At 28.5% G+C, this 9,493-nt stretch overlaps 1 long non-coding RNA gene across 2 annotated transcripts; it reads left to right on the top strand.

The window, feature by feature from the left end:
- Positions 1 to 5,819: 5,819 nt before the first annotated feature.
- On the top strand, positions 5,820 to 9,017 carry LOC130720235 (uncharacterized). Of its 2 annotated transcripts, XR_009012988.1 has the most exons (5): positions 5,820 to 6,304; positions 6,616 to 6,697; positions 6,946 to 7,513; positions 8,190 to 8,253; positions 8,484 to 9,017. It is a non-coding gene; the product is annotated as an uncharacterized LOC130720235 (long non-coding RNA). The 2 variants fall into 2 exon arrangements; XR_009012989.1 differs by lacking the exon at positions 8,190 to 8,253 and having other exon boundaries at positions 5,822 to 6,304.
- Positions 9,018 to 9,493: the final 476 nt, after the last annotated feature.

Raw genomic sequence — 9,493 nt, 5'->3', positions numbered from 1 at the left:
TCTAAAAATAGTTCTCACTTGTAACCCTTTTAGTATGTTATTGTCTTTAAATTTTATAATTAGTATTAAATAGTTTTAGATTTATTGTCCCTCGAGTCAACCCGGTTCCGTTCTACATAGACCCGTCAGAAATTAGACCTGCATATTGTCGGGTTTCTTCGGGTCTAAGGACGGGTTAGGGTATAAGAATTGGCCCGGTCAATATTTAGGGCCGGGTTAGGGTTAACCAAAACCCGTCCCTTGTACACCCCTACAAGGTAGTGTTGCAAATATTTATTAACTATTTTATTATTAAAATTAAAATCTATCTATAATCTATCTATCTATAATCTATAATCTATCTATAATCTATATATATATGAAAATAATGTTTCCTTCTAGAAGCCTATGCCACATGGCACCCCCAAATTCTTCCAATTTCCCTCCAAGAAAAAAAAAGACATCCCACTTTTTTGTTACAACATATTTCATCTCTCACCTATTTAATTTCATTTATTATTAATAATTCCTTATCCTATATGATACACTTGAATGTATATTTTTAAATATTATATTTTTGAAAGTTTGTGACAATTCAAGTAATATTACGAAATCTATTTCAAAAAAACAAATGATTATTTCGAAATCTTTTTCTCACTTTTTAAATTTTAAATATAAAAATTACTTGAAATTATTTTAAAAATAAATCTAACATTAGTTTTTTTTATTACAAATTAAAAAATATAATACACAACAAAAATTGGAATCCTTTGTTTGTTCAACTCCAACAGCAATGTTGATAATAAATATTGAAACTTTTAATTTAAACTATCATTATTTCCTAACCTATAATTTATGTCTTTAACATGTTTTTAAAAAATATATTTAAATTTTTTAAAAAATATATTGGAAGGAAATATTATATTAATTTTACATTTGAAATTTAACTTTCTTCATTATAATAATTGTTGAAAATCTAATTAATATTATTGGTTGTTGGTTTACTTAGATGAGAAAATGAATGTTTTCAAATCAAATAAATATTTTTTTTTCCAGCATCATGATTTTTTTGGTAAATTGGAAAATAAGCATCATGTTTTTATTAAGTTTGATTTATTCTTCCGAAATTTTAATCTATATTAAACATTTTATCCTTATAATTGTTATTAATGACTCTAATTAATAACTAAAGTCAATGGATATAATTAATTACCTTTTTAAATTCAAAAATGAAAAAAAATCAATTTTTTAAAAATTTTGCTTTTTTTTTGGCTAAAACTTCTACAAATCAAACAAATAATTTATATGTGAGACACACATCATTAATAAACATTTCATTACTAAACAAATTTCCAAGGTTTTTTCCATTAGCGGACCTTATTATCCTATTTGATCCAAAAAGCTAGAGCATATTCTGGAATTTTTTCTCCAAGAAATGGAATATTCCAAAAATCTATATATATATATATATATATATATATGTGAAAATAAGGTTTATTCTAGAAGATCTATGACACATGACACCTCCATATTCATCCATTTTCTCTCCAAGAAAAAAAATATTCATTCTACTTTTTTGTCACAACATACAATCATGACTCACCCTATTTAATATCATTTAATGTAATTCCAATTTTTATGTAACCTTTATTTAAAAGTTCAAAAATATTTTAAATCCTTTTTAATTGAATTATCACAACAATTAATGTTTTAATTTTTTAATATTTAATATTTAATTTCGATTTTTTATATAAACTTTACTTGGAATTATATTTGAAAACATTACAAATATGATAAGAAAAATTAAATTCGAAAATAAAAAATAATAATCACAAATCGGAAAAAATACTTCTTAATTTAATTTTCAACGTAATTATAATTTTAATTTTTCATCTGTTTCAAAAGTACAGATTTTCAATATTTAATATTGATTTTAATTTCAATTTTTTATGTAACCTTTACTAGGAATTTTATTTGAAAATATATCTAATATAATAAAAAAAAAATGAATTCGAAAATAGAACAAAAATAATAAAAAATCAGAAAATAAAATTAATTTAAATCCTTTTTAATTTAATTTTCAACGTAAATGTTATTTTAATTTTTCAATCTATATCTATATATATATGAAAAGAAGGTTTTCTTCTAGAAGACCTATGCCACATGTCTCCTCTTAAGTAATTCATTTTCCTTCCAAAACAAAAAAGAATATTTCCACTTTTTTTTGTCACATTAATTGCTAAGTTTAATATAGGTAAAATCTTTATTAAGAATAAAACATAAGTAATACTTATAAAAACTATCAAAGTAAGGATATAATTCCAAATAATATTATTTTCTGCCCGTCCATATTTTCGAAAACATGATACAATACATGAACATCTCTAAACCTATTTCATTTCATCCATTATTAAAAATTCATAATTAGATTTAAACTTTTTGAAAATAATCAATTCTTATTAAAAAAAATTAATTTTTTATTTCCCCTGAAATTATTTTTTAAGATAAATCAAATATTTTAAAAAAATATTACAAATTTGAAAATACGATTCATAAAAATAATTGCAATCCCTTTATTTTAATTAACAATATTCTAAATAGTTATAATAAATATTCGTGATTATTTCAAATAGAAATAAATATTGGATATTTTTATTTTTATTTTTCTAAAATTCATTTATTTTTTTTTCTTTAATATTATGGTTAAAATGATTTTAAAATATAAATTAATTTTTTTGAAATTTGAATTTCCTTTACTATAGTAATCGTTTAAAATCTAATTATTACTAGATTAGTTGTAAAATGAGTGTGATGAGCAAATAATTTTTTGAAAATAAAATAAATATATTTTTTAAAAATTTTTATCATCATTTTTTTTTTAAATTTTTCGAAAATTTTGCAATTGAATAAATATTCCTATTTTAGATACCACAATTTTGATTTCTTATAATTGAAATTAATGGCTCTAATTAATTCCTACAATTAATGAGTATAATTAATTGTCTTTTGAAATTCAATTTTTAAAAACCTTGATGCTCAAGAATTGATAATTTATTGGAACAATGAAATAATTTAATTAAATTAGACAAGATTAATTAAATAATTGAAATTTCAAAAATGAAATAATCCACATTTTCGAAATTAAATTGATATAATTTAATTAATGAATCCTTAGAACATTTAATACAAATAATTTTGTTGATATGTTTAATTTCTGATTAATTTTTCACTGACCAATAATGAATATTTTATTTTAGGAAAAAATTAAGCATAAATAAATCAAAATATTTCAGCATCATTTTGTGCATACCTCCTCGAAAACAAGGTAAGGACTTTCATTTTCCTCCATTTCCTATTCAACTTATACTTCTTCCTCCCATCTTTGGAATTTCTTATGAAAAAAACCCATCATGTTTTTCTCTCCGTTCGTCTGCTCCATGGTAAGTATTTTCAACTTTCTTCCATATTTTTCATACTCCTCTCTTTCCTCCCTTTCATTTTTCTGTTTCTCAATTATTTATTCAATTTCATGTTAAGCAACTTTCACCTTCAATTTTTCTTTCATTTGAAACAATTATAGAGAAAAATAATTTATCAATCATGTGCTAGGTAATGCTTTAATTTTATCTTAATGCAAAAATAATTAATTTTGCTATACATGTGCATTGGTTAGAGAATTCATTTGCTCTTTTGAGACATTTCTCACATTATTTATTTAATTTATAACATTTTGATATAATTTAATTAATGAATCCTTAGAACATTTAATACAAATAATTTTGTTGATATGTTTAATTTCTGATTAATTTTTCATTGACCAATAATGAGTATTTTATTTTAGGAAAAAATTAAACATTAATAAATCAAAATATTTCAGCATCCTTTTGTGCATACCTCCTCGAAAACAAGGCAAGGACTTTCATTTTTCTCCATTTCATATTCATCTTATACTTCTTCCTCCCATCTTTGAAATTTCTTATGAAAAAAACCCATCCTGTTTTTTTCTCCGTTCGTCTACTCCATGGTAAGTATTTTCAACTTTCTTCCATATTTTTCATACTCCTCTATTTCCTCCCTTTCATTTTTCTGTTTCTCAATTCTTTATTCAATTTCATGATAAGGAACTTTCACCTTCAATTTTTCTTTCATTTGAAACAATTATAGAGAAAAATAATTTATCAATCGTTTTGGTTTTATAATTTAACTACCCAATTTTTTTTTTCAAATCCGATCCAATTTTTATCGGTTTGGATTGGATTGGATTTCAGTTTTTCAAAGAAAGTAAAAATCTTGAAATACATAACAAAATAGAAAATAAAATCATAAAACAAGAAGCACTGTAAAAGTTACAGAGACAAGATATCATGCTTAACACTAACATCAATACTGTAAGAAATGAATTATGTACGCACTGATATGTTTCACTTTCGCTGAATGAAAAGAAGACATATGTCTCATAACTTGGAAAATGTTAAACACATTACTGTAAATGTTTGGGTATACATGGAATACAATATTATAAGTATGGTTAAATGGGTAATTATGTATGTCAAAATTTAAATAAATAAATACTTTCGGTTTGGTTTGGATCGGTACGATTTAGAACATGGGAACTGAAAACCAATCCGATCCATTAGCGTAAATATTGGTTTTTGCTATTTTCGGTTTTTCAGTTTTTGGTTTTTTTGGATCGATTTGAGCGGTTTTAATTGGTTTGGTTCGGTTATGAACACCCCTATTTCATGATCCTATTATTTACTTATTCATCCATTTTTTATTCACCATCATATATTGTTTCACCCCTTTTTTAAATCATGAAGGGGAAAGACGAACATCCTTCAATTTATCTGCTTGGATTGATAAAATGAATTTTTCCTCCATCGTCCCTAGTAGGCGGTGGTTACCAAAGGTATGATCGAAGAGCCAAGGACAAAAAAGAGGAACGAGTTCAAACTTAAAAGTAATAGTCACATGAGAGTTTATTCAAAAATAAGAGAAGCCTCTGGATCTAAATAATTTTCGTAAATTATCTATTATTTTGCTTTATTTAATCTGGTGATTTTCTCCTATGATTTGATTTGAGTTTTATTAGAAGTGGGGTTTCATTTTGTTGTTACATGTTTTTTTTTTGTCCTTTGGCCACCAGTCACCACGGGGGAAAAGAGCCCCACGTGACTAATCTGGCTCGGGATACGGTAGTAATGTCTCTGACTACAAATGTATTATATTTTCCCTTAGAGGGGATCGAACCCGGACCAGAAGCCTAGGCGAAATCCTTTAAGGAAATGCACATTCACCAAACATTTTGAATCAAAATATATATATTATTATTAGTGTTATTGCTATTATAAATAGAAACATTGATATGAAAAATAATCAATCAAATATTAATAATTAAACATGTATAAAAAAATTAAAATACTGATTTAATGCATATATAAAAATTTGAGTGAATTTAAGTCTTATAATTTAAAATATTTAATTTTTTTCATATTTAAATAATTAAAAATTTATAAGTAAAAAGTTGTGGTAGATTAATACATAATTATCACTATTAAGAACATATAGTTGAAACAATTGTTAAAATATATTTACTAAAAAGATACAAAACATAATATTACATGAAATTTAAATTGTAAATAACAAAAGTCACCTGCACGGGTAATCCCGCTAGTATATATAAAAGCAGAGTTTCTGCAGCCTTGAGGGCAAAAAAGTCCTTCAACAATTTATTCCATAAACTACGAAAGTTGGCCATGGATATTTTTGTAAAAAAGTATTTTATTTCACTCAGATTGGATCTCAGCCGTTTGATTCACAATTCTATCAGTTTCACTTTCATTCCATTTCATCTGAAACGCTTTTCACCATCTGAACCCTTCTCCTTCTCTCAGAGCCGTTTCTCTGCTTAAACACTTTTCACCTTACATCTGAAACCCTTCTCCTTCTCTTAACCGTTTTTCTAGGGTTTCGAATATATAAAATCAGTCAAGGATTCGCATTCTCCCTCAGAGGATTTCATGTATCTGACCATCTCTGCTTCAGTCAAGGATCCGCTGCAATCAGGATTGACATGAGAATTCAGGGCTTCCGCAATCTCCATGTCCGCTTGGATTTCTTGCGCTCCGCCACTGCTGTGCGCCTCGGCTAGGTTAATCACAGTGTTAATCTGATTTCGTCTGTGATCTGCTAGGATTCAAAATCATCCTCTGATACCGTTTGCAGAGTTTCTGCAGTTCGGTCATTATAAGTTTTCTTCTTCACCATTTAGGTGTCGTGTGTTCCACTGGGGTTCCGGACGCTTGATCTCTGCTACCCCATTTCAGTGAGTACAAAGACTTCTTTTTCCTTCCTTTATTTCTTTTGTTTTTTCACGTCATTGTTCTTATTCTATGTGATGTTGTGTTCACTATTTTTGCAAATTTTCAGTTGCATGAGATTAGGTTACAATTACAAGCAGTTTAAATTTGGGTTCAATTCGTTGATTAATTCTTCCAATTTCTGTTCATTGAATTTTGTTTAGTGAATCATCTCCACACATCCATTGGTGCCTTAAAAATTGGAAAGGAAAATTTCTCTTATGTAGATGCAGAGGTGTAAGGACTTAAGAGTGATGTGTGCTTATTTTTCGTACAGGGCGATTCCAATGTTGATAGGAAGCAAATTTGATGATTTCATTCAGCTTCCAGTTGATTTGCAATGGCCCTTTTCCAGTGAGGTAAAGATTCATATATAACCAAATTACTATTAAAAATGCAGTTCATGCATGTTCTTCCTTACAAAAGAAGGAGATTATGATATTCCTATATGTATAGTAGATTTTGTGTCTTCTGCCATTTTACTGTACTTTTATATTTGGCTCAATATATTGAGTAAACTTTAAGTAAACCAAAGGCTCAATATATTCTCTGCAAGCTTGATTTATGATTTCTGTAGTGCATTAGTACTCTCTTTTTTAATGTGCAGGTTCAAATGAGACAGATGCAGCAATTTTTGTATTCCCGTAATTTCATGTATTCCTTTCTCAAATTAGGATTTCGGTGGCAGACATGACTGGGCAGACCTCAACCAAAGCATTTTTCAGTTGCTCAATTTTGAGTTTGGGATGAACTGAGAGAGTGTGGTGGCCATGGCTTCTCACTTTTTTGTCTACCACACATGTTTTTCTTATAAAAACTTTTGTATTAAGCATTGATTACTATTTTTATGAGTTTCTTTAAAAAATTGGTTATAGCAAAATTATGCTTTATATATACCAATAAAGCATGGATTTATGGTTTTTGTACAAGTTGGTTCAATTGTTGGTGGTGACTGATATGAGAATACATTTTGGGATATTAGGTTCAGATCAGATTCCAGCAGTTGGTGTATAGAGAGAGTATTTGCTATAATGGAGCAGCATTGGAAGGATCTAAACCAAGCTCCATGCTTTGCATTTTTACATGACAGTGTATTCTTCCTTTGAAATCATATGAATTGTAGTGAATTTACTTAGATGATCCTTTGAATGCTATCCTTGCCCGCCAACGTTCAGGTCAGCTACTCTTTTTATTAATTTATCTTTTGGGGAATTTTGCAATTTAGTTTTTGAAATTGTGGATCAGGCACATGCATTGGTAATTTGGATTTTAGGTGGAGTTGAAAATTTTGCTACTTTAAAGGGAATTTGTCTCTATAAATGCTTGAATGCCATGGCAGGTTGCATGAAAGTGGACAAAAGCTAATACATATGTCCAATTGCTAGAGACTGAAATTTTATCTGTTTCAGAATCTTAAAACCACCAAATGAAATTGAGGCTGCAACTAGAAAATAGCAGGGAGATTTCAGCACATATAAAGTGCAATATCTATAGCCTTGGTATAATTTTGTTTGAATTGATAATAAGGAGAGTTCCTTATGCAGTGGAAAATGCCTTTCTTGCAGATTAGGCAGTATAATGTATAAGGTGGCTTGAAGGAATTGGTTATAAAGTTTTCCGTTTTGGGGCTTTATTTTGTATGTTAGTTTTTTTTATTTATCTTGGGTACAAGGGATTGAAATGATACAATTTTGAAAAGAGGATTTTACCAGCACTTCACTTTTGAATAGAGTTTAAAAGTCAAATAAACTAAAATTTAAAGTTATAAAAATTGGTTTTTGTTTGATTAATTTACAAATGATTGAAAGGTTATTTGAATTTAAACTGACTTGCGTTACCATGATGAAACAGCTCTCATCTCATACATTAAGGTTAGCTCAGATACAAAGCACTTTTCACACTCCTAATTGTGCAGGTAAATTTTGGTAAGAGTGCATAAGAGAGTGAGAGATAGACACTTTGAGAAGGGCAGTAGGTGCAGCCAGTTATAAAGTGGTTTCTGTATAGTCCATAATTTGAATTAGGATAAACATATATTCGTTAATTGGAGATAAACCTATTTTTTTGATCATGTTTAAATTAGAGACCCCTTTGTCATAATTTCATGTTCTCATCTTTGATATCTTAAGTTCTATATTTATACAGGTCCTCTGGAATGCAGCTAAAGGGGGACATGACTAGAAGGAACAGTGATGATGACGGATTGACGGGTTACTTGGTATGCAGTCGCTGAAGCCTCCCACCAGCACCATCTTATGCTTATGAGCTCATCTTGAGGACCAATGAAAGACATTTAGAGGCTGTCGCACCTTACATTGAGGTGACCTCATTGTGAAACACACGTGCCTTTCTTTCTTCATTTTTCTTTTAAATATTGGCAGCAACTAAATCTTATATGGATTTTCATATTGATGCTACTAATCCCCTGCTTGGTGGATCCTTAAATTCAATAAACTCTTAAGGAATGTTGGGTCAGTAGCTACTAAGTGCATTGGCCATGAAAATGTATGAAGGAATGAAACACCATCAATCATTGGATTCAAAGCCATTTGAAGCATTGTTTTACCTGAAACAATGAAGTTTATGTACTTTAGGTTAAAAGAATTTAGCACATGACAGAAAGTTTGTGTGTCTATGTTTGTACTTATTGAAATTTCTAAAGGAAGACTTTTCAAGGTACATTTTTTTGTGTGCAAGTATTTAATGTAATGCTGAGCCATTGTGGAAGTATTTAATTTAATTGAAATGAATAAGGGCAGCACTAACAGAGTTATTGTGGAACATTTCCACTATTCCTCACTAACTCTTATTGACCATCTATCTCCAACCTCGACTTTTACTCGGGAATTAACCGGTTTTTCATAGCATAAGTAAATGGATTCTGTGCTAAAACTAAGTTCCTCCCTCATGATCACTCTTTTCTCATACCAATTGATTGTAGAGTATGCACCCCACAGACGACTCATCTGTAGCCACACGCTAGATCTGCCTTTCACTTCCAATTTTCAATCACAATAAAGAGAAAATCAGTCCCATTACTTTATTTGTTAAATTTACATAAAATTCAATTTGTGGTTTTAGGTGAGAAATGGTGAATATAATTATGTAATGCAATTCGCGTTTGAGGTCCTATATTACATGTTTTGTGTTCAAAA

The sequence above is a fragment of the Lotus japonicus genome, chromosome 5, assembly GCF_012489685.1.
Source record: "Lotus japonicus ecotype B-129 chromosome 5, LjGifu_v1.2".
Classification (NCBI taxonomy): Eukaryota; Viridiplantae; Streptophyta; class Magnoliopsida; order Fabales; family Fabaceae; genus Lotus; species Lotus japonicus.
Note: the sequence above shows the minus strand (reverse complement) of the source record. Positions and strands in the feature narration are given on the sequence as shown.